The sequence below is a fragment of the Elephantulus edwardii genome, unplaced genomic scaffold (assembly GCF_000299155.1).
Source record: "Elephantulus edwardii isolate Elephantulus edwardi_28Jun2011 unplaced genomic scaffold, EleEdw1.0 scaffold00210, whole genome shotgun sequence".
NCBI classification, from domain to species: Eukaryota; Metazoa; Chordata; class Mammalia; order Macroscelidea; family Macroscelididae; genus Elephantulus; species Elephantulus edwardii.
Genome location: NW_006399960.1, coordinates 3,744,849 through 3,770,661, shown reverse-complemented (window position 1 = coordinate 3,770,661; position 25,813 = coordinate 3,744,849). Strand labels below are relative to the sequence as shown.

Genomic DNA, 25,813 nt, shown 5'->3' with positions numbered 1-25,813 from the left:
TGGTCAATCCCAGAGTTAGCTTGCAGAGGTGTGAACACTGAGATGTTCACTGGGAGTCTTCCACATGAGGACTACTGTTTCTGTTCTTATTTTGTTATTATATATCATGGAGTTGGAACGACTCAGAGCTGACCATCCCGTGTGTTTTCAGAGGTCCTAAATCACATGGGAGTTTGCCCATCTTTCTCTCCTGGTGCAGCTGGTGGATTTGAACTGCCTTCCTTTCGGTTGACAGTGTAGCTCTTTACCACTAGGCCACCATATCTGTTCTCAAAGAGGCTCTTATTTTCCTTCCTTTGTCCTTCTACTCCCATCTCTCCATCACAGGCATATGTTGGGGAGGAGGACAGCACAGCAGTCAATGTTGATGACAATGTGGCCAGTTCCCCACTTCCCAGCCCTTCCAGCTAGTATTTTGGAAAGACTGTCCTTATTTCTAAATTCAATCAGCGCCCCCACCCTCACGCCCACCCTTGAATATGAAGGGTTATGCAATATACAGACTGAGCAGGCAGGATTTTTTTTTTATAAGATTCCAAGTCAGATGTTTTAATATTTTACTGAGCCACTGCAGAAAGCCCTTCATTATGGGATGGAAATGCTTGGAAAATGGTCTTCTAATTAATGTGAAATGAGAGAGTGCCCCTCAGAGCAAGGGAGACTTGGCAGCTGTGAGGGTGATGTCAGTGCGCCAGCACTTCCTGGGCGGGGTGATTGGATGGGGCTCGATCCCAGGATATATTTGCATGGTGGAGCCCATTCAGCATAAATCCTGCCACGGGGCCAGGCTGAAGACAGCAAATTGAGAACCTTCCACAGCTCACAGAGTTACTGCTTCCCAGAAATTGCTGAAGCCATTGATCTCGATCTTTTTAAATCATTAAATGATTTTGGCATTCAGACACGTGGCAGGCCTGTGCTTGGTGACCTGCAGGAAGCAGGAGCGGGTTGAGCTGAAATCCTGGACGAGGACTTTCACTGGGCACAGGCTCAGTCACGTGGTCACATTACAGTGACCTTTACACCAGCATGCAAGACTGCTTCTAAATAAGACACAATATGGCTCTCTCAGTTGGCCCTCCCTGTCTCCCTCGAGATATCTATTTATGAGAGACCTTCAAAGCAGCACAGATCCAGCCTTCAGACCTGGGAAATTGTTTGCTGGGCTGTTGAGATATGTCTTCTTAGGTGTTTTTCACACTGAATGAATGAAATGGCTGGCAGAGCTATCATGGAGTAAAGAGAATTAAAACAAAACACATTGTGGCAAGCTTAGGCCATTAGGTGGGGAGGATAACAATAAGAATAGCTAACATTTGCCAGGGGACAGTGGTAGGTCAGTGATAGAATTCTTGCCTTCTGTAAGGGAAACTTGGAGTCTATCCAGCATAACTCATGCAAAGCCACCACTCATCTCTTGGTAGAGGCTGGTGTGTTTATAGGATGTTGAACAGATTTCAACAGAATGTTTACGACCGAGAGAAGAAGAAGAAAAAAAAACCCAACAGAAAACCCTGCCTTTGAGTCAACTCCAACTTACTGTGACCCATCACTGAGCTTCCAAAGGCTATAAATCTTTATGGATTGGCATGTAACACACCATACCACCAGGACTCCTAAGATGGCCAGGGGTTTTGGCCTGGTAATCTACTTCCAAAAAAATGAACCACTGAAAACCTTATGGATCACAAGGGAATCATCTTGTTGCACTGAGGTGGGGGCTGACACAATGACAGATAACAATAATATTTATTGAGCACTTACTGTATGCCAATACTATGCCATGTACTCAGTATGGATGTTTGCATTTAAGTTTGACAACAAAACCATGAGGTGATACTATTATTATTCCCCCTTTAGAGACCAAAGACGACAAGTCCTACAGCTAGCTATTTTTTTTTGTTTAATATTGGTACTTGCCTAGCTGCATGGCTTAGTTCTGTGTATCTTACGATATTCAGTTTAATCAATACTAATCAAATCTCCATGTCATGCTAGCCTTGGAGGGTGGAGGGAGAGGAAGGAAAAAGAGCTTCTCTGGGCTTTAGAGCTTTATAGAGAAGGACAGGCAAACAATTTTCTGAATGGTTCTAAACATTAGCCAAGTGAAATGTAACATTTTGATGCAAGTGATTATATCAGAAGCAGGCAGATACAATGGAAAGTTCTAGGTGCAGGTGACCCTGCAGAACCAGGTTAAAATCCCAAATCCGCTCTGTGTTTTGTTTTGTTTTGTTTTTCAACGTTTTAACTTTTCCCCTCTTTTAACAACTGGGATCTAGAGGGAAGAGAAAAGACCAGAGAATGGCCAAAATTATTGGGGCAGCTATTGCTGCCAGTTTAGGGCCTGTGTCAGGAAAAGGAAGTCTTACTCATATACAGTGCCACCCAAAGGTAATAAAGGAGGTCAGAATTGCTTCCAATGTGGAAAGCTGGGCCATTTCAGTAGACAGTGTCACAGACAAGAGCCACAGATAGGCAAGGGAGTAGAGAGGAAGCTCCCACTCACTTGCTTTAAGTGTGGCTCTGAAGGACACTTGGCCAAAGTGGCCCACATCAGGTCCTCGTGGCAGACAGGACTGACAGGCCCTGGCTCCAAGCTGGAAACAAAGGAGAACGCTTCAACGATTTAGACTCTCCCAGAAGAGCCGTGGATGAGCATTAACATTACTGATAAGTGTATTCAGTTTCTCCTGGACACAGAGCCTACTAATTGGTCCTAAAAGCCTTCTGAGGTCCCAACTCTTCTCACTATCTCTTAGTTGTTGGGATGGATGGAAAACCTCATAAGCAGTTGCTTACTTCACCTCTACCTTGCATGTGAACTTCTGAGTTGTAAAACAGCCCAGTGGTAGATGGAATTTGCTCCAGGACTTAAAAAGCATAAATGACATAGCTGAGTCTCTACATCTTGTGGTTCCTAACCTCTACACTATAATAGACAAAGTGCTAGTCTATAGGCCTTTTATTGTAAGAACCACCTTCCCTCTGTAACTTGATTTGTGTCACTACTAGAACCTCTACTCAGAATATTATTGCTTGTTAATTTTTGACTCATGTACTTTTAACTTGTTAGTTAAATTTGTGTCTTCTAGGTTGCAACACCTCCATGATACATCTTCAAGGATATGAACATGTATGGCTAAGCACAATTAATAACAGTGCATCTAAATTCCAAAATCAATTTCCATAATAGTCTACCTGTTTCCTACTGCCAAAGGGGCCCTTTAGAATAGTGAGAGAAGATCTTCAACCTGAAACCCACAGCGTCCCTTTTCAGCAGGAAGTAGCTAAGAGAATACGCCATCCCCTTTTCCTTATGAATCAGGGTGAAGTCTCTCTCAGGGAGGAGTGATAGGGAATGGCAAAGGACACACTGACAAAGGAGATTAATCAGAACTGGCTTTGACAAGCACTGTGGCAATTGGACAATTAAAACAGACATTCGGGGGTGGGGGGGAAGAAGAACAAACTGGGGAGGAGGGTAGAGAAACAGTGCAACAATGAAGGAATGAAAACCCAAAATCTCTGTAAATGTTCATTAAAATTAATAAAATTTAATAATAATAAAAAAAATTTTGCCACAAGAAAAAAAAGTGATTTATTAAGGGAATTCTCTGAGAAGCATAGTGTGAGAAGCATAATCGGGTTCCAGAGGAAAGACACAAGAATCTGAAGACGGTACCAGTACCCCAGGGGACACAGGAGCAGCAGTTACAGTACTGGTTCCACCGTGAAGCAAGTGGGGCAAAACCTCCAGGGGAAGCGGTTCCGTTCAGCACAGGGCAGGGCGGGGCATCAGGCCGGCGGGTAGTGTTAGCAGTCAACACTCGAGCAACAGTGCCCAGAGGCCCTGCCCAGAAAAGGGCAAGTGGCCAGGGTGTCCCATCATTCATGTACCAGTGGGCTCTTCTCACTGATTTCTTGAATTGCAAACACTTCCTTGAAATTCTTCTCGAATTCAGATTCCAGCCTCAGTCCCATTTGACCAAAGTCCTTGTACTTGTAGGATGCTCTGTGGTTGTGGAAGATGAGGCGCATGTCCTGCACGAATCCCTGCACCTGGTGGTAACTCTTCTTATCCAGTTTCTTCTTGATTTTATTTAGCCACATGGGTTCCTTTAGGGGCCCAGAAACCTCTTTATTATAGTAATAATACGGAATGTTGGCAAAAAAGGAGCTCTCTGAACAGCAATAGACCTTCAAGAGGATGAACTCACATTTCAACTGTTCCTCGGGCAACATCTGCCTCTCCAGGATCTCAGATTCCTGTTGACACTGTTGGCCTCCTAAAGAATCCTTCACCCTGCAGAAGATGCAGCTCCAAAGGGTCCTGTCCTTCTCCACAGGTGGATTGTGACAGCACTCATGGAAGGACCTTGAGCAACTGTCACACTAGAACAGGTCCCTTCCATCGCAGCACACCTCACAGCCATCAGCGTTCCCCAGACAAGCCTCAACTAAGTCCATGTTGTGATACTCCAACTTTCTCATTTTTCTGCAGTGACGTCCTCTTGGTGGATGAGGGAGGAATCCTTCCTTCATCAGCCACAGCAGAGGCTGTCCACCATAGCACACACTCAGCTTCCAGTTCTTTGATCTCTCACAGCCTCCTCTGATTTCAAATTCACTGGGGTGAACCAGTTTCCATCTTCATGCTATATGGATTTCTCTGAGACTCCTTGTTCAAGTTTCTCCTTATATAAAGTCCCCTTCACCTCACCACAAGTGACAGGCAGTACAGAGGAAGAAAATTCCACCGCTTCAGCTACACGCTTTCTTAGATCTTTACCTCTTGGCCGGCCACTTTTCACTGGGCCTTTGTGTCCTTGAGTAAAAGGATTCCGAGGTCTACCTCTTTTCCTCCCTCTTCTCTTCTTTTGTTTTTCCAAAGGAGATTTGTCTGCAACATTCACAGTATCTGCTGGTCTAGATCCTTGAGCACTCTCTCCCGTTGCTTCCTTAGTTCTTAATGTGTCATCTGTGTCATCCCATGCATCGTCTTTCTTTATGCTCATCTTCTCCTGGTCCTGGAGGTGTTCTAGAATTCTATTTTTCAGTACAGTGTGTCCTAGATCACCTTGTTCATGGATGAACTGGGAACTGACTCTTTCCTGTTAGGATTTACTGAGCGACCAGCACGCCGGTGGCCATATAGGAGAGCAGGCAGCCCGAGAGCCCGCTCTGTGGTTTTGAGCAAGGGAATGAACCCTTCAGAGCCTCATTTTCCTCTTTTGTAAGATGGGAAATTTCTTCATGCCTACTTACTTAGAAAGAAGGAAGTAAAGAGTGTGGTCCTTATAGGATGAAGATGAGAGACTGAGTGGGTTTGAGTTAGAAATTATTTGGGGAAGAACATGGAAAAAGAAAAAAGTGAGTGAAATATGTACATTGTGATTGATCCTGTGCCTGGATGTGCACACTCTCTGCTGTGGTTTATTTGGTGCTGGGTTGTACACACACAGTCAGTGCATATATGCACACATACACAGAGATCTGGCAGAGAATAGGTTAGAAACTGGGGAAGCAAGCTTTGTGAGACACGCCAAGGCAGCTGGGTGGCCCCAGTACTCCCCACTTGTGATCAATAAGGGACCAAAGGCAGCTACCTTGGCATTTCTTACTAAGCCTTCTTGTCCAATTTCTAGGCTTCTCTCTGCCAGCTCTCGGTGTATGTGTGCATACATACGTGCCTCAGGGCACTCTGGTGGTTTAGTGGCAAGAAGATGGGCTGTAATCCCAAAGGCTCAGTTCGAAACCACCAATTGCTCCATGCAAGAAGGATTGGGAAATCTCTTCCAGTGCAATTAACTGCCTCTAAAATCCTACCCCAGAGGGTCAGCTGTGGGTCAGTTCCAATTGGACAGTACACAACAACAACAGGCCTTATGCCTCAGAGTTCTGGACTTTGATTCATTTATCCCAAGTCATTCCTACTTAACTGGGGCTAAGAGAATATTTAACTACCATTAAAACCTAGACATCCACCTATCAAAAAGATACCTTCCTTGGTACAGGGTCAGGGCTGCAACTAAGCTCCACCTGAAGATGGTAGATTGTACTAAGGTTGGGAGGCTGGGTAGTAGGGAGGTTGTTTGGGGGAAATCAGGGCGGGTTGGGTAGCAGTGGTTTACTAACCTTTATGTATTTCCATATTTTAGTTAGCAGTGCAATATGCTACAGACTATGCCACCAGAGTTTCGATGTACACCAATATTTTAACATCAGGTTTGAGAACCTAAAGTACTCATTGATATCTGCAGCTTGGCCAAAAAGCCTATTGTTTCCACAAGGCACTGTGGGTAGATAGGAAGAGTTATAGACAGTTGTGCTATTAACCCAAAGGCCAGCTAACCCAAAGGCTGAGTTTCTCTGGCAGTTCAAATCCACCAATGGTTCTAAGGGAGAAAGATAGACAACATCCTCCTGTGGAACACGCTCTTAAGGAACACCTCTGGGGGGAATTTAGTGGAAGTTGCACTAGCCCCAGTAGCCACCAGCTGTGCAAAGCCTTGGCCACACAGCATGTTCTTCAAAGTATGAAGTATTCCTCCCAGAGATTCCTGAGCTCTGGTCCCACAGCTGGTCTGGGATCATAGTTACCATTCAGAGGTGCAAACGACAGAAACCCAGATCAAACTAACGTAATAATAATTTTTTAAAAGTAGACTTTATTGGTGTAGAACATGGAAATACCCAATGAATATCTTTGGCCATAGCAGGATCTAGGAGCTCAAATAATTGTTTCAGGGATCATGCCATTTCTTAACCATCCTCAAGCCACATTGGTGGACAAGATGCCTGCTGGCTGTTGCAGACATCATCCTACCTTCTTGGAAACAGAAAGGCCTTATCTCTGGGAGAAAAGTCTCATGGAGGACTCTGATTGGTCAAACTAGCAGCAGCTGCCCAATGGCAGTGCCAGGGTATTGGAGTACACTTGATTGACCCACCAGGACTGGGCCATGGAGTCTTGTGTGAAGGGAGCAGGAGTGTGGAGTCAGCAGAGGAAGACTCAGGCCCTTTGATGGAAGACAGGGTACTGACCAGACATAAGCAGCACTGAGCCACTACTCTGTTAACTGATCCAGCGTCCTTAATTCTCCAGGAAAGAATTTCTAAGGCAGCTCCAAGAGTTTCTTCTGAAAGAAAACTTGCCTTCCAGATTGCTCTGTGAAGGTGTCTGGGGCAGCCAGCCAAGAGGGCCTCGCTCCCCTCCTCACCCCGCTGCCCTCTCCATGCCCAGCTGTGTCCATTTAAGTGGGCCACTTGGAGCAGGAACAAGGACTCTCCTTTCACTGTCTGTGGCATTCATGATCGCTTCGTGCTCAGCCAACGGGCTGCGCCTTGTCCAGATGTCCAGAGGGGCTGGTTTCATGTGTCTGACAAGGCCGCCTTTCTGGGCAGGAGGATCTGAAGGAGGGAGCCGTCTGCAGCCTGGACACAGGGTGATAAATGCCCCTTCTGGAATGCAGCACTGAATTCTTAAGAAGAAAAAACAAGGCTTTCCTCATTATTGTGACGATCCCAAACAAGGGGTTTTTCTCATCCCAAACTGCGATGGAGGATGGGTGCTGGGGAAACAGGGAGCAAGTGGGAGAAGGAGGCTGGGCTGGTGACACAGACCCTTTACTATGAAACCCTTGGGGAGGGCCCCCAGATCAGCGATCTTGTTTTCTCTTGAGCTGCCCAGGGGCAAACCGTTACCTCTGAACACTGCCTCTGGCTGTGTGTGCAGTCGCTGTCTGGTAACTAGGGTTGGAGTACAGGGGTTGTGTGTTTGCCTCACACTCCCACCTAGAGCAGCCGGGCACAAACAGCATTGTACAGCCAGGGACAAAATGGTCGTTCATTCCACATGCATGCCTGGGGACAAAAAGCTGAGTGTGGCTGGGTCTGCAGAGGTTTGGGCAAGATGTGCTTGGTGGGAACAGAGAAGGCTGGGAACTCAGCAGCAAGGCAGGGATGGCTGTGCCCAGACAGAGGGACAATGTGATCAAGATGCACCCAAGAAGAAAGTCAGATTTTTGTGACTTTTGGTTTGTCACGTACCTTTCTCAAGTCTCTGTTTCCCCATCTGTAAAATGAAGAGCATCATAGATAGTATCTTTAGGATTGCTGGGGAAACCAAATGACATATAGTCCATGGAGCATTAGCATAGAGTCTTGTTAGTTGGTGTTGAACACACTCCAACTCGTGGAGTAATGGAACTAAACATCGTCTGGTCCTCTGCCATTTTCACGATCCTTGACATGTTTGCATGTAGCTACTGTGTCAATCCATCTTACTGAGGATTTGCCTCATTTGTAGTGACCCTCTTGTTTTACCAAACTTGATGTCTTTTTCTAGCAATTGCTCATTTCTTACGACACATTCAAAGTAAACAAGTTGAAACCATACTATCCTCCCTTCTAAGGAACGTTGTATTACTTCTAAGAATGATTTGTTCATTCTTTTGACAGTCTACAATATATTCAATATTCTTCGCCAACACCACAGCTTGAACTCATCTATTCTTTCTCTGTCTTTCTTTTTCCTCATCTGGCTCTTACATGCATATAAAGTGATTGAAAAAGAGCATGGCTTGGTTCAGATGTACCTTAGTCATCAAAGAGACAGTGTTTGCTTTTTAAAACTCCAAAGTGCTCAGGAACATTTAAAATAAAATAGTACTGATAGCTGTGTTCACAGTTTGAGGTATTTTAGGGAAGAATGAGAATGCCACACATATAGAATATGGTAAATCCCAAGTTCCTGAGTCAAACCTCAGGAAAGAGGCTTCTCCTGCAGTCTCTCGTACCTGTGGATGAATCCAAAGTTGGCAAGTAAGTTGCTTTAAGTGCAAAGAAAGGAAGAAAAAAAATCCAAATGTAGGATCCAGATCCACAGGAACCAAAATATGACCTTGAGTCTATCCCAGCTGAATTTCAGAACCATTTCAAGAAGAGATTTGAGGCCTTGAACACCAATGAGCAAAGACAAGATAAGTTGTGTGAAGATATCAAGAGTATCATCCAGGAAGAGTGAAAAAGATAATTACAAAGACAGAGGAGGAAGAAGAGAACAAAATGGATGTTAGAAGAGACTCTGAATATTGCATTAGAGCACCGAGAAGCCAAAGCAAAGGGAAGAATTCAAGATATTAAAGAGCTGAACAGAAGATATCAAAAGGCGGTGCAGGAAGACAAAGTAAAATATTACAACAAAATGTGCAAGGAGCTGGAGTCAGAAAATCAAAAGGGCCGAACTTGCTCAGCATTTCTTAAGTTGAAGGAACTGAAGAACAAATTCAAACCTCAAGTTGCTATACTTAAGGATGCTTTGAGCAGAATATTAAATGATCCAGGAAGTATTAAAAGAAGATGGAAAGAATATACTAAGTCATTGTACTGAAAGGAATTGGCAGACACAGAAGAATTTCATGAAACAACATATGAGCAAGAGTCTATGGTGATGAAGGAAGAAGTTCAAGCTGTTTTGAAGGAATTGGCAAAAAATAAGGCCCCAGGAATAGATGGTATACCAATTGATGTATTTCAACTAACAAATGCTGTCTAGATGTGCTCACCAAGTTGTGCCAAGAAATCTGGAGAACAACCACTTGGCCAACTGACTGGAAGAGATCTATATTTGTTCCCATCCCAAAGAAGGGTGACCCAACTGAGTGTGGAAACTACAGAACAATATCGTTGATTTCACGTGCAAGCAAGATTCTGCTGAAGATTATCCAAAAACCACTGGAACAGCACATCAGCAGAGAACTGTCAGAAGTCCAGCTGGGTTTAGAAGGGGTCGTGGTACTAGGGATAGTGTAGCTGATGTTAGATGGATCTTAGCTGAAAGCAGGGAATACCAGAGGAATGTCTATCTGTGTTTCATTGATTATGCAAAGGTGTTTGACTGTGTGGATCATAACAAACTGTGGCAGACTCTAAGAAGAATGGGAATCCCAGAACACTTGATCGTGCTATTGTGAAACCTATACTTGGACCAGGAGGCAGTCATCAGAACAGAGCAAGGAATCACTGCATGGTTCGAAATTGGGAAGGGTGTACAACAGGGATGTGTCCTATTTCCATACCTTTTTCTACCTATCCACAGAAAAGATTAATCAGGAGGCTGGGTTGTATGAGGAGAAGTGTGACCTCAGGATTGGTGGAAGATTCATCAACAATCTGCTTTATGCAGATGACACAACCCTGCTTGCTAAAACTGAGGAGGACTTGAAACGCTTGCTGCAGAAGGTCAAGGACTGCAGCCTTCAATACAGATTGAGGCTCAATATCAAGAAGACAAAGGTTCTCACCACTGGGCCAATTGTCAGCATCAGGATGGATGGTGAAGAGATTGAGATTGTTCACAACTTTAGTTTGCTTGGCTCCACAGTCAGCACTCTTGGCACCAGCATTCAGGAAATTAAAACACATACTGTGATGGGAAAGTTGACTGTTAGGGACTTCTCCAAAGTACTGAAGAGCAATAGTGTCACTCTGGAGACTAAGATGTGCCTGACACAGGCCATGGTTTTTGCAATCACTTGCTATGCACCTGAGAGCTGGACAATTACTAGGGAGGATAGCAGAATTGATGCCTTTGAGCTGTGGTGCTAGAGAATAATATTGAAGATACCATAGACTGCTAAGAAAACGAACAGGTTCATCCTGGAGATGGTGAAACTGGGCTGTTCCTTGGAGGCAAGGATTCTGAGGCTTCGTCTGACATACTTTGGACATGTTTTAAGGTGAGACCTGTCCTTGGAGAGGGACATCATGTTTGGGAGGGTGGAGGGACAGCGCAGGAGAAGACTGTCTATGAGGTGGATTGATTCAATGACTGGGGTAATGGAAGTAGGTGTGTTGGGGACAGTGAGATTGGCACCGGACAGAGCAGGGTTTAGGGCTGTTGTACATAGGGTCACTTTGAGTTGCAAGCGACTCAAGAACACATAACAACAACAACAACAACAGGATCCATATTGAGTAAAAACATGCAAGTTTTGCCAGACATTCACATGTATTTAATGTAGCCCACTCATCTGAGGAAACTCTTTTTTAATTTATTAGCTACTCAGCAGATCTCATCATAGGAGTGGTGGAATTATGTAAGAGCTCAGCAAGGACTAAGGTACATCTGATTCAGGCCATGGTCTTTCTGATCACTTGCAATGTATCTGAGAGCTGGACAATGAATAAGGATGATAGAAGAAGAATTGATTCCTTTGAGCTATGGTGTTAGAGTACTAAATATCCCATGGACTGCCAAAAGAACAAATATGTCTTAGATGTACAGCCAGAGTGCTCCTTGGAGGCAAAAATGCAACTTCATCTCACATACCTTTAGGCATGTTGCCAGGAGAGGCTATTTTTTGGAGAGGGACATCAATGCTTGGAAAGGTGGAGGGTTGGTGAAAGAGAGGAAGACACTTAACCAGATGAATTCACACAGTGACTGTAACAATGGACTGGAGCATTGTGAGGATGGTACAGGATAGGATGAGGCTTAGATCTGTTGTTCATAGGATTGTTGATTGATAGTCAACTCAACAGCACCTAACAACAACAACATCACGGATATGTTTGTATTATGTCTGATCTCATCAAGGGAATTACGTTGGATCCCATCAAGGAAATGACTAAATCATAACTGCCAAATCAGAAAATCATAGGCAGCCAAGCAGACACACATCCTTAACCATTATACTTACCTTACTGAATGAGTTGTGTTCCAATTTGCGAGTCTCTTATTTGGACCTACATACATAGTTCCCATAGAAACACTGTTTAGTAGAGTGTTGAAATGCACGGTTGGCCCACAAAAGCATATTCAGCTATCAGTGTACCAGAAATAGCTGAGGAGTGGTAGCTTTAAAACATGATTGCAAATCCTTTCATGTTCATCTCATTGGAAGGTAGGGTCTTTGTCCCCTTCCCTTGAATCCTTTGGGCTTGTGGTTGCTTCAACAATAGAGTGCAGCAGAAGTGACATAATGACACTTCAGAAGCTGAGTTATTAAAGGCCATGGCTGCTGGATAGATGGAACACTCATTCTTGGAAGACTGGGCATGAGATGCCAGACTACCCAGAGGCCATCGTGCTGGAGAGGCCATGTGGAGAGGTTCTGGAGTCATGCAGTGAGAGAGAAGCTCACCAAGCCTACAGTCTTTCAAATCACTCCTAATCATTTGAGTCTATCCTGCTGAGGCCTTAGTTATCACAAAGCCGAGACAAGCTCAGCCAACCAACTGCTAGTGAGCCAAATCTGACTCACAACAGCTCTATATGTGTCAGAGCAAAATTAGGATCCACAGTATTTTTAATGGCTGACTTTTCAGAAGTGGATAACCAGACCTTTCTTTCTATGAGTGGATTCAACTGCCAACCTTTCAGCTAGAAGCTGAGCGCCTTAACCATTTCCACCACTCAAGGACTAGAGACAAGCTACCCTCTCTGACTTCCTGATCTATAACATCTATGAACCTAACATAACAGCTTCCCCCCTTTTTTAAAAAAAAAACAACTATATTTTGGGGTGGTTTGTTAACAGTGGTTTGTAACAGTTACAGTTAACTGAAGCTTCATGCATTTATAATAATGACTAGAACTACTACTAATGGTAATGGTAGTTCACTAGTTTTGAGAGTGTATTGTGTACCAGGCATTGTGCTAAATGCTTACTGTGTCAGAAACTATACAGGAGATAGAGTAATATGGTTAGAAAGTACTATGGTTATGTGGTGTAGTGAATTAATTAATATGGCCCCTGTAGCCACAGTTTTGGGACTCCACCAAATAATTAAGTGGGATAATGCAAATAAAGTGCTTAATGTTGTTGATGTTGCATGCTGTAGAGTTGGAATCAACCCATAGAAGCATTAAATAGCATGACAAGATATTGTCCATATTTCTCTCATTGATTTGAACTTTTGAATACATCAACATGGTAAATTACCCAAAGCTAGAGACATTGTAGTTTGCTAATAATACAAATAAAGCTTATGGAACCCTTGCAGAGGTGAAACCATGCAAACAACAAATATAGGACCTTAAAGGGGGATTGGTCAGTTTTGCCATTCCAGTAAGCTTAAAATAGGCTAATCTCAGAGGTTAGGAAGCAGTGCTTCATTATTATCAAGACAGAGATCCAAGGGGAGCTCTGGTGGCCTAGTGGCAAGGAGCTGCAACTACAATCCCAGAGGGGCACGGTTCAAATCCACCAGATGCTCTGCCAGGGAAGGAGGGGCAGTCTCCTCCTGTACCAGTCAGATCTGATTTGATGGTACACACACACAAAAATAATAAAATTAAAAAAAATTTAAAAGAAAAGACAGAGATCCAGGGCCACAGTTGGTCCTTTGGACCTAGCATCCTGTGCTAAAAACTTCATAGACTCAAGGAGAAAGAAAGAGAGGAGAAAGGCAAAAGGAGGAGGGAGGAGAGAAGAAGATGGAGGAGAGCAGGAGAGAGAGAATGAACATATGAGATGGCAAGAAGTGGTGGCAGAGAAAAGGTGAGAATAGAATCAGAAAACCAGAATGAGATGGTATGATGGGCTTCCTGATCCCACAAACTAAGGAGTGAAAGAACTGAGCACCATTGGATAGGAGACTTGCTGAGGGAATGGCACTTCTGGACACTCAACAGTAAAGCTCAAGAAATGGTGTAACACTTGCCGGAGCAGAGCAGAGGCCCAGCTAAGAGCTGACTAGTTGAGCAACTAAGTTGACTGAGATAGAGATCTGCTTGTGTGGACATAGCTGGGAGAAGCTATTGTGATCAAAGAACTGTATCCTGAGTTATTTTTATTGCTTCCAAGTTGATCTTGATCCTGAGTCATACTCTCTTCTGTAATAAACCCCATGAACAGTGAGTATGGTCTGAAATTTTTGTGGCCATTGCAACAAATTCTTGAATCAAGTAGAGTGCCATGAAAGGGATGACCATGTTAGAAATAGTGAAGAAAAAAAATGGAAGAAGTTAGTCTGACCTCTACTTCATAGGAATCATCTTTGGGTTGATGTTAATTTTCTTCCTCCTTGTTTTAGAGGAGGTCTGATACTACTATGCCACTTTTTTTTTTTAAAAACAACAACAACAACAACAACAACAAACCAATCCAGGTTGCTATTTTAGTATCCAACAATCCAGGAAGCATTAAAAGAAGATAGAAGTAGTATACAGAGTTATTGTACCAAAAAGAATTGGTTGACACAGAAGAATTTAAAAAACAACATATGATCAAGAGGCAATGGTGATGAAGGAGGAAGTTCAGGCTGCTCTGAAGGAATTGGACAAAAAATAAAGCCTCAGGAAATAATGAATATCAGTTGACATATTTCAACAAACAGATGCGGACCAAGTTGTGCTAAGAAATCTGGAGGACAACTACCTGGCCAACTGACTGCAAGAGATCCATATTTATTCCCATTTCCAAAAAAAGGTGACCTGACAGAGTGTAGAAACTATCGAACAATATCACTAATATCACACACAAGCAAAATTTTGCTGAAGATTATCCAGAAATTACATTGATACAGAACTATTAGAGATACAAGCTGGGTTTAGAAGAGGTCGTGGCACTAGAGACATTATCACCAATGTCAGATGGATCTTGGCAGAAAGCCAAGAGTACCAGAGGAATGTCTATCTGCGTTTTATTGACTATGCAAAGGCATTTGACTGTGTGGATCACAATCAATTGTAGTTCTTTGAGGAGAGTGGGAATCCCAGAACACTTGATTGTGCTTATGCAAAACTTATACTTGGACCAGGAAGCATTCCTCAGAATAGAGCAAGGAAACACTGCGTGGTTCAAAATCAGGAAACGAGTGTGTAAGGGATACATCCAGTCTCCATATCTTTTCAATCTATATTCAGAACAGATCATTTGGGAAGCAGGGCTTTCTCAGGAGGAATGTGGCATCAAGATTTGAGGAAGACTCATCAACAACCTATGTTATACAGAGGACACAACTTTGCTTGCTGAAACTGAAGAAGACCTGAAGCACTTGCTGAAGAATGTCAAGGACTGTAGTCTTCAATATGGAGTGAGGCTCAAAATAAAGAAGACAAATATTCTCACCACTGAGTCAATTGGCAGCACCAAGATGAATAGAGAAGAGATTGAGGTTGTTAACAATTATAGCTTGCTTGGCTCCACAATCAACATTCTTGGCACCAGCAGTCAAGAAATCAAAAGATGAATTGCAGTGGAAAAACCTGCTGTCAGGGACCTTTTCAGAGTACTGAGAAGCAACGATGTCAGTACAGAGACTAAGATCTTTGCAATTACTTGCTATGCATCATCAGAGAGCTGGACAATGACCAAGGATGACAGAAGAAGCAATGCTTTTGATTTGTGGTGCTGGAGAAGAGTCTTGGACATGCCATGGACCACCAAGAAAACAAACAAGTCTATCTCAGAGCAGGTGAAACAAGTTTATCCTTGGAGGTTAGAATTTTGAAGCTCTGCCTCACATACTTTGGGATCATGGCTAGGAAATACCAATCCTCGGAGAAGGACATCATGCTCAGAAGAGTGGAGGGACAACACAGGAAAGGAAGACTCTGGATGAGATGGATTGATCCAGTAATTGGGGCTATGGGGGTATGTATTTTGGAATTAGTGAGACTTGCTCAGTACAGGACAGGCTTCAGACCTGCTGTGCATAGGGCCGCTATGGGTCACAGGCAACCCGACAGCACATAACAACAACAACAATAACAACAACAACATTTTAGTTGCTAAATATAAACACCACAAACAGTAATTTTAACTAGAGAAAGTTTCTTATCATTCAATATTGGGGCTTGAAGAGAAACAGACGTTGATTAGATAGGTGTGAGAAGGCATGTGGATTTTCAATGATTATAGATGGTACTTCTGGACAATTTCAAGGGTTGTTAGAAATTGATGGCTTTGACTCTAAATCTCACTTCAAAATGAGCAGCATTTCTTTTCCTCAGCTCAGTTGTACTTGTTGCAGATTTTTACATGGCTATCACATGGTTTTTGGAGAGGGTGAAATCAGTCTGCTCCTTAGAGGCCAGGATTTTGAAGCTCCGTCTCACAAACTTTGGGCGTGTGGCCTTGGAGAAGGACATCATGCTCAGAAGGGTGGAGGGACTGCACAGGAAAGGAAGACCCTCAATGAGACGGATTGACACAGTAACTGGGGCAATGAGAGTAGGTGTGTCTGAGTCAGTGAGACTGGCTCAGGATAGGACAAGGTTCAGAGCTTTTGTACTTAGGGTCACTGAGTCGCAGGTGACTTGATGGCACATAACAACAGCATCAATTTTTTTAAGATATAGAATGAAGAAAAGAGAAAGTGTGCTCTTCACTCTCAAGATTTGAAAGAACGAAAGGGAAAGGGAAGGTTAGATGGGAGACAGAAGAAGCCTGAGATTCATTGAACAGTCGGAAAGGAAGGTTGAGGATGGACAGGGTGGGAGGGAAGTGTCCAGTGAAGGAAATGCTCCCTTTGTGGTAAACGGAATCATTGTCTCCAGTTTTCTATCCCTGTATCCACATTTTTGCCATGGTTTCTTCATAGGTGGATCATACTCTCCACTCCTTGACTTTGGATTTAGCCATATGACTTGCTTAGCCAATAGAATGGGATGTTGTTGTTGTTGTTGTTGTTGTTAAGTGCCATCGAGTCGCAGGCGACTCATAGCGACCCTATGAAGGAGAGTCCTTGACGCTTGGGTGCCTTCCATCCTCTCTCCAAGTTCATAGGGTTTCTGGAGGCAAGCTATTATGGAAGTGGATGCCACTCCTCCTTCCATGCTTGTTTAATCGGGGAGCTCCACCCCACTCTCAGTCCGCATTGGGTAGCCAACCATTAATGCATTTGACACATCCGTGTCACAGTGTTCAGCCTCACAGCAACCACAAGTGACCGCGGGACGGCAACTTGTACACCAGGGCTATACGACCTAGAGGAATGTCTGAACAAAAACAATGAAAGACTGGCCGGAGGGCCACAAACTAAAAGTCACCCACCTTTGTCTTGGTCACATTGTTTTCTCTTTACTGAGCCAGCTGATCTCTCTCTCTCTCTCTCTCTCTCTCTCTCTCTCTCTCTCTCTCTCTCTCTCTGTCTTCCCCTCTCCCTCTTCCTCTCCCTCTCTCTCTTGATGTTATTGTTGTTAAGTGCAGTCAAGTCATCAAGTCGCAGGCGACTCATAGCGAACCTATGAAGGAGAGTCCTCGACACTTGGGTGCCTTTCATCCTCTCTCCAGGTTCATAGGGTTTCCGGAGGCAAGCTATTATGGAAGTGGATGCCACGCCTCCTTCCACACTTGTTTAATCGGGGAGCTCTACCCCAAGGCCAAGCGTGGCTTCCCTGGCTCCTGGAGGCAGAGTCGCCTTTCTCCAGAGACCGCCACAACACAACACAACTCCCACGTACACAGCATCATGCTCTCTGGCCAAAGGATCACAGTCACCCTGGGTGGGGTAAACCTGGGCGATTTTGGCGCTCTCCTCCCTCCTCTTCTTCTCCTCCTTTTGGGCTTGAAGCCGCTGCTGCCTTCAACCCAAGGCCAAGCGTGGCTTCCCTGGCTCCTGAAGGCAGAGTCGCCTTTCTCCAGAGACCGCAAAACATAATAGAATGGGATAGAAGAGACAGTATTTTAGTCCTAAGTCAAAGTCTTGATAGGCTTCACAAATTCCTGCTTGCCCTCTACCACTATAAGAACGTTCCTTAGCTTGCATTAGTCCCAGTAAGGAGGATGAGAGACTTGTGGAGCTGAGTCACCCAGGTGGCCCATAAACATGTGTTGTTATGTACCGTCAATTCAACTATGACTCATAACAACTCTATGAACAATAGTTCTGAACCTTGGCTTATCTTGAGCCAATCTCAACATGTCTGACACACCTACCCCCATTGACCTGCTTACTGTGTCAATCCATCTTCTCTGGGGGTCTTCTTCTCCTGTGCTATCCCTCCACCCTTCCAAGCATAATGTCCTTCTCCAAGGAATGGTCCTTCCTGGCCACATGCCCAAAATATGTGAGATGGAGCTTCAAAGTCTTAGCCTCCAAGGAGAAACTTGGTTTTACCCTCTCCAAGACAGACTTATCTGTTTCCTTGGCAGTCCCTGGTATGTTTAAAACGCTTCTGCAGCATCATAACTCAAAGGCATCGATTCTTCTTCTGACATCCTTAGTCATTGCCCAGCTATCAGATGCATAGGAAGCAATTGCTAAGACCATGGCCTGGATCAGGCACTTTTTAGCACTTGGGAGAGATCCTTGACGTGTGAGTAATACATTAATATTCATTGCTGGAGCTACCATGACTTTGAAATTGTTTGTTACATAGCAATTGTTGCCTGGTACACCAACAGTTCCACTTATTTACCATCTGTAGCTAATGTGAGTGACTAGAGGGTACTCACTAGACCCCTAAGCAATTACCCAGTTGATGGTTTTGTGCTCTGTCAACTTGTTGTTAGGTGCCATGAAGTTAACTACAGATTATAGCAACTCTATGCAGATCTGAACCTTGCTCTCTTTTGTACTGTCCACATAACTTATCTCTGACATGTCTAAATCCATCATTCTAGTCACTGTGTCAATCCATCTTATTGAGGGCCTCGCTCTCTTTCTCCGACCCTCCACCTTTCCAGGCACGATGCTTTTCCCAAGGACTGGCCCCTCTTGACTACATGCCCAAAGTATGTGAGATGAAGCCTTGCCTCCAAGGAGCATCCTGGTGGTACCGCCTCCAGACTCGCTTGTTCTTTTGGCAGTCCGTGCGATAGTAAGTACTCTTCTCTAATACCATCAAGGTGTGAACTTAGTTGAGCTGAGTTATGTTTCCCAGAATTATCTTTTCTCTATGTTTCTATGCTGTTGTAGGCCACAGAGGAAACCTGCATGAGATTCTAAAGGTTGAAGTGAAGGACCAGCCCTTTCACTCCCTGACTGTGGGAGAGGGCAGACCTCATTGCAGGCCACACAGATTCTCACTGTGCTGGAGCCTTGCCTTGTTGGTTGGTGAGGGCAGCACAGGGTCGCAGCTCCTGCAGCTTCTGCCAGATCTCCTCCTTCTGCTTCTATGAGACCCAGGGCTGTGTGCCGGTCCACTGGCTCGGTCTGTAAATTGTCACCCAAATTCTTGAGATTGGAGGTGCTGAATGACAAATACCAGTTCCGGTCTGTCTTCCCAATTTCCTGTCTGTCCTTGGTCTCCTCCACTGTTTCTTTTTTCTGACTTCTGGCCATGCTGGCTTCCTGCCCACCACCCAGATGCATAGCAATAACCTTCAATGGACTGCTTAAAAGCAGCTCCTCCTCCAGTGTCAGGGCTAATCTCTATAATTGTTGTTGTCATTGTTGTGTGCCATTAAACCAGTTCTAACTTACAGTGACCCCAGGCAACTGTGCAGAGGAGAACTGCCCCGTAAAATTTTCTAGGCTGTAATCACCGTGGCTCTGGTGGCCTAGTAGGTAGGGTGTTGCACTGCTAACCCAAAAGGTGGTACCTGGTCCTCAGGAGAAAGATGGACAATCTTCTCCTGAGTATTGACAGCCTCTGAAAACCCTCCAAAAGGTCAGCTATGAGGCAGTTTCCACTTGATGGCAACGAGGAGGGTTTTTAAGAATCACTGTAGTAGCTGCTCACCAGGACTCTTTCTCCCTCGGAACCACTGGGTTTGAACCTCTGATCCTTCCTTGAGCTTTACCTTTGAGTGCTTCACCGTGTTGCCCTAGAGTTTCTTTATGTCGGTCCTAGTGGTTCTGCTTCCTTGATCAAACTGCAGCTGCTGACACAACCAGTTAAGGCAACTGTACTTGGAAACATTTGCAAGCCTGGTGTCCCTAACCACAAAGGTGCCATATCTCTACATCAAAGTAACTTAAAGGCCAACTGAAGGGAGAAGACAGAGCTGTAGGAAACAGACTGTAGGAAACAAGCTGGAACAGCCCTATACAGTCTTCTTCAGCTCTGCACCAAAGGGACATTTCAGAAGAGGAGCAGGCAGGTGGGTGAAGAATAATGCAGAATTTTGTGAGAGATTTTATTCTAGCTGTCTTAGGAGACTTGTTTTCTGTAAACTTCAAGGGGGTTCCTGGGTGACACGAATGATTAAGTGCTTAACTGAAGGTGAAAGGCTGAGAGTTCAAAGCCAGCTTCAGAAGACAGGTCTGGTGATCTGCTTCTGAAAGGTCACAGCTTTGAAAACCCTATGGAGCAGTCCCACCCCACACATGTGAAGTCACCAAGAATATTGACGGCAAACAACAGTGACAACAGGCTCAAGGCAGGGCTGTTTTAAAGACAAGAGAAGGCCATCAAGGGGAAAGTAGGAAGAAGGGAGAATGGTTGTCAGTCCTTCAACTGTAACATTGATGGGAAAACGTTTTTCCCTTCCTGCCTCTACCCTAGAGCTTCTGCTGGGGTAAGGCTATGAACCAGGCAGCTGACAGACACCACTGATCTTGGCCTCATCCCTTCGAGGGCTTTCACTTCTATTTTTTTTTTTTATAGCGTCAATGTTCATGCTGCCTGCCTTTCAAATAGATGCACGTTCAGCTACAGCTAATTTGGAATTTGTTTCTCCAAAAGCACTTAGAATTGTTTTTGCCTAATGCATCAGATTTAAGTCCCGGGGCTAATTAATACGGAGGCATGAGAAGGAAATGAGCAAGTTGGTTCAAATGCCAAGTGGAAATGAACTGGAATAACCCTCTCTTCAGGGTGGAGCTCTGCACAATCCAGATTTGTGAGGGGATCATAACTGGTGCCCTGTCCAGCTCAGACCCCGCCTGCTGCCCAGGTAGGGAAGAGGCTGAAAGAAAAGAGATGGAGGGGGGGGGTGTCTGTGTGTTCCTGTGGGTTATATGAGTTGTATGTGACATTTGTGTTATGTAGGTGGTTTGTTGCCAATTGGTCCAGTGGTGAGAATCTTTGTCTTCTTGACATTGAGCCTCAATCCATACTGAAGGCTGCAGTCCTTGACCCTCTGCAGCAAGCATTTCAGGTCCTCCTCAGTCTTGGCAAGCAGGGTTGTGTCATCTGCATAACGCAGATTGTTAATAGATCTTCCACCAATCCTGACACCACACTTCTCCTCATGGAGCCCAGCCTCTTGGATAATCTGTTCTGCATATAGGTTGAAAAAGTATGGAGATAGGACACATCCCTGCATATGCCTTTCCCAATTTTGAACCATGCAGTGTTTCCTTACTCTGTTCTGACGACTGCCTCTTGGTCCAAGTATAGGTTTCGCATTAGCACGATCAAGTGTTCTGGGATTCCCATTCTTCTCAGAGTCAGCCACAGTTTATTATGATCCACACAGTGAAACACCTTTGCATAATCAATGAAACACAGATAGACATTCTTCTGGTATTCTCTGCTTTCAGCTAAGATCCATCTAACATGAGCTACATTATCCCTAGTATCATGACCCCTTCTAAACCCAGCTTGGACTTCTGGCAGCAGTTCTCTGCTGATGTGAACAAATTGGCAGCATCAGGATGGATGGTGAAGAGATTGAGATTGTTAACAACTTCAGTCTGTTTGGCTCCACGGTCAACACTCTTGGCACCAGTATCTAGGAAATTTAAAAAACGTATTGCAATGGGAAAGTCTGCTGTTAGGAACCTCTCCAGGGTACTGAAGAGCAATGGTATCACTCTGGAGACTAAGGTGTGTCTGATACAGGCTTTGATCTTTGCAATCACTTGCTATGCATCAGAGAGTTGGACAATGACTAGGGAGGATGGAAGGAGAATTGATGCCTTTGAGCTGTGGTGCTGGAGAAGAGTATTGAATGTACCATGGACTGCCAAGATAACAAACAGATTCAACCTGGAGAGGGTTAAACCAGGCTGCTCCTTGGAGGCAAGGATTCTGGGGCTTCGTCTGACATACTTTGGACATGTTGTAAGGAGAGACTGGTCCTTAGAGAGGGACATCATGCTTGGGAGGGTGGAGGGACGGCGTAGGAGGGGAAGACCCTATGAGGTGGATTGATTCAGTGACTGAGGCAATCGGCATGGGAGTGTCAGAGACAGTGCGATTGGCACAGGATAGAGCAGGGTTTAGGGCTGTTGTACACAGGGTCGCTATGAGTTGCAAGTGACTCAACAGCTCATAACAACAACAGGTGGTTTGTGTGTATTGTCTGTTATCAGTGTGCACTGAGTTTATGTGTGTTGTATCTTGAGTGTTCCATATGTGCAGTCTGCATGTTGTACGTTTATTTATTATCTATGTGTCATGCACATGTTGTATATGCAATTTGTATGTAATATGTTTATGTGTGACATGTATTATATGTTTTATTTGTGCATTGTGTTGTACATCTGTCTTTTGTGTGTGCTCCTGTGTTGTGTCTGGGTATTCTTTGGGTTGTAGGTGCCATTTGTGTTGAATGTATTACGTTTGTGTGTGCCATGTGCACATTGTCTGTTATATGTGTTCTTATAGTTATCTGTGCCATGTGCTGTATGCATTCCATGTGCACATTGTATTTGTTAGGTATGTGCTTGATGCTGTGTGTGTGTTTTTTGAGGGCTGTATGCTTGTGTGAATGAGAGATTTCTAGGTTGTGTTTTGTTGTTTTTTTTTTAGTGTCAAGTTCAGGAGGCTGAAATGGGCTTTCAAATACAAGTCTTATGTTTGGCTTAGAAGTTTGCAGCTTCTGCTTTATATCAATGAGGTGTTCCCGTTCACTTCAACATGAAACCAAGAGAGTTGAGAAATGCAGGGGAAAGAAAACAGTGTGTGGCTTGAACACTGCAGGCTGCTCTAAAGAAGATCTCCTCAAGTTAAAAGTTGCCTGCATTGGGAAGTAAATGGTTTGGGCTCAAAAGAGAAGGGGTGAGAAATGGTTTACAAGTAATACTTCTAACGTAGAACCAGGTAGTGTCAGCCATCTCCTGCCAGTCCAGTGTCAGGGACTAAGTGATCAGAGGGATGTGACAGTGATAGAAAATAGGGCCTTAAGTCTGGTATACCAACCACAGGTTTGGCCCCAGCACTTATCAAGTGTGAGGGTCTGCATCTTTTCTAAATCCCTGCACAGAGAGAGCTAAACACCTTTTGTCTCGCTGCCTGGTTTACTGGGAATAAATCTGGGAGAATAGCATACTTAGTAAGGTAGTAGGACGAGGACTCTGTTGAGTTAATGGTAAGGAGTTGCACTGTCAATCCAAAGGCCTATGCTTTGGATCCACCAGCTGATCTGAGGGAGAATGCTGGGAAATCTCCTGTGTGATTTATTATGTCTGAAAACCTGCTGAAGGGTCAACTATGAGTTAGTTCCGACTCAATGGTATAAGACAACATCAAGGCAGTAGGAGGTAGGATACAGCATTGAACAACAGTGGGACTTTGGTCATATTCCTTGTCTCCTGAACCCTAGTCTCTGTCTTAGCTATGTTTACTTCAAAAGTCCAGGAAATGAAGGTTCAAGTACAAATTGTTTATTTCTAGGGTAGCTGTAGGGTGTTGTACTACTAACTCAAAAGCCCAATGCCTCTCTGGAAGTTCAAATCCACCAGCAGCTCAGTAGCAGAAAGTTGGGCATCTCCTCCCATGCAATTTACAGCTTCGGAAACCTAATGTAGGGTCAGCCATGAATTGGTCTCAACTCAACAGCAATGAGTCTTAAGATTTTTTGAGGATGCCAGGATTGCCGAAAGGACAAACAAATATATCCTGGAAAAGGTGTAGTCAGGGTGTCCTTGAAGACAAAGATAGTGAAAGTTCATCTCACCGACTTTGGCTTTGTTGTTAGTAGGGGCCAAGCTTTGGAGGAGGATATCATGCTTAGAAAGGAGGAAGGTCAGTAAAGCAGGGGAAGACCCTCATGAGACGGACTGACACAGTGACTGTGACAATGGGCTTGAGAGTATGTCAGAGATGGTGAGGATGATGCAGAATAGGGCAAGGTTCATATCCATTGTTCATAGGGTGGCTATGAGTCTCGTTGACTCAATGGCACATAACAACAGGACACGCTGGCAGGGTAGTAGGAAGAGAAAAAAATAAAGAGAGGAGAGAGAAGGAAAGTAATAAAGGGGAAACCATCAAACTGTTTATTATTGTGGGCAAATGGAGCCCAATATCCCTGAGGATCTCTGGAAGATGGCGTAGAAAATGTCACAGTTATCCCAAGTCGTGAGGGAGGTAGATAGGCTCTTTATCCACCATCTTCTGTCAGTGACTGATTGAGGACTGAGGATAGAGTGGGCTTTCATTCCCTGGCATTTCTAGCCTGCAACAAGTATGGATAGAGCAGGTTCCAGAAGCCATAGAGAGCCCCCAGGCAGAGATGAGGTCCTGGCAGTGGTACTCAAGCTGGAGGGCATTAAATCAATAAAACTCTTAGCCTGTGGGTAGAGCATAGCCACTGCACTTTCCTTTTCTGCAAAATTTAGACCTTGAACTGTATCATCTTTAATGTTCCTATCCATAGTACCACCCACCCAGTGATCTAGGAAAGAGCAATTCCTTATTCTTTCCTTCCTTTGTTGATTCAGTAAATATGGGATCCTCTACAGCATACCAGGCACTGGTTTTGTCACCAGATATACACAGGTGGGCAGGCTAAGAGGTGAGGAGACAAATCTGATACTGGGTAATTCATGCTACAGCAGGAGTTAGAGACCAGATGAGGTCATGGTGTACAGGAGGCTGTAACTGACTCTGACTGAAAGAACCAGGAAAGAAGAGATTTAGCCTAGTCAGGATTCTCTACAGAAACAGAGCCAGTGATATTTATGTGTAATGTTGGGGGACAGGGAGAGAGAGAGAGAGAGAGAACAATTTACTTCAAGATATTGGCCCATAATTGTGGAGGTTAGAAGTCCAAAATTCATAGGTCAGGCAGCAGGCTAGAGACTTTTGTAGTATTGCAACCCAAGATCCATTGATCATACAACAAAATGAGGTCAGAGACAGAGAGAGCTCTGCCAAAATATCTATATGTAGTCCAGGGCAGACAAAACATTAAAGACACTCCATTTTCAATTGATGAATTGATTGTTTTAGTTTAGATTACATTATGGAGAGTGATTACATTATATTACAAAACAATAGCTACACTACTGTTTGGCCAAATCACGGGCCACGGCATCTTAGTCAAATTGATATATACAATTAAGCATCATATGACTATCAATGGAGGAGCAAGGATTGACCAGAGGGAAAAAGGGATAAAAGGCATTCTAAACAGAGGAATTTCACCATAATTATTCAATTTGTAATGTTGAGGAAATAATACAAGAAGCTGAAGAAGAATATGAATATGAAGAAGAATAATGTGGCATCATGATTAGAGGAATGTGGAATCATTATTTGAAGAAAACATTTGGAGCACTGCTGCCTGTCCAACTAACTAGCCAACTAATCCATATTTGTTCCCATTCCCCAAAAAGGTAATCCAGTAGAATGTGGAAATTATTGAACAATATCAATAATATCTCATGCAAGAAAGTATTGTTGAAGATGATTAAAAACCTGCTGGAACAGTACATTGACAGGGAACTACCAGTTTAAACTGACTTTAGAAGAGGCCATGGCACTGTGGATATCATTGATGATGTCAGATGGATCCTGGTTGAAAGTAGAGAATAGCAAAAGAATGTCTATTTGTGTTTTATTTATTATGCAAAGGTACAAACTATGGCTAACATTGGGAAGAATGAGAACCCCAGAACACTTTATTGTGCTTATATGGAGTCTATACCTAGACCAAGAAACTATTGTCTAAATGGAGCAAGGGAACACTGCATGGCTTAAAACCAGGAAAGGTGTGCATCAAGGCTGTATCCTTTCTCCATA

At 44.0% G+C, this 25,813-nt stretch overlaps 1 pseudogene; it reads right to left on the bottom strand.

Moving 5' to 3' along the window:
• Window positions 1-3,888: 3,888 nt before the first annotated feature.
• LOC102869524 lies at window positions 3,889-7,378 on the bottom strand (annotated as a pseudogene).
• Window positions 7,379-25,813: the final 18,435 nt, after the last annotated feature.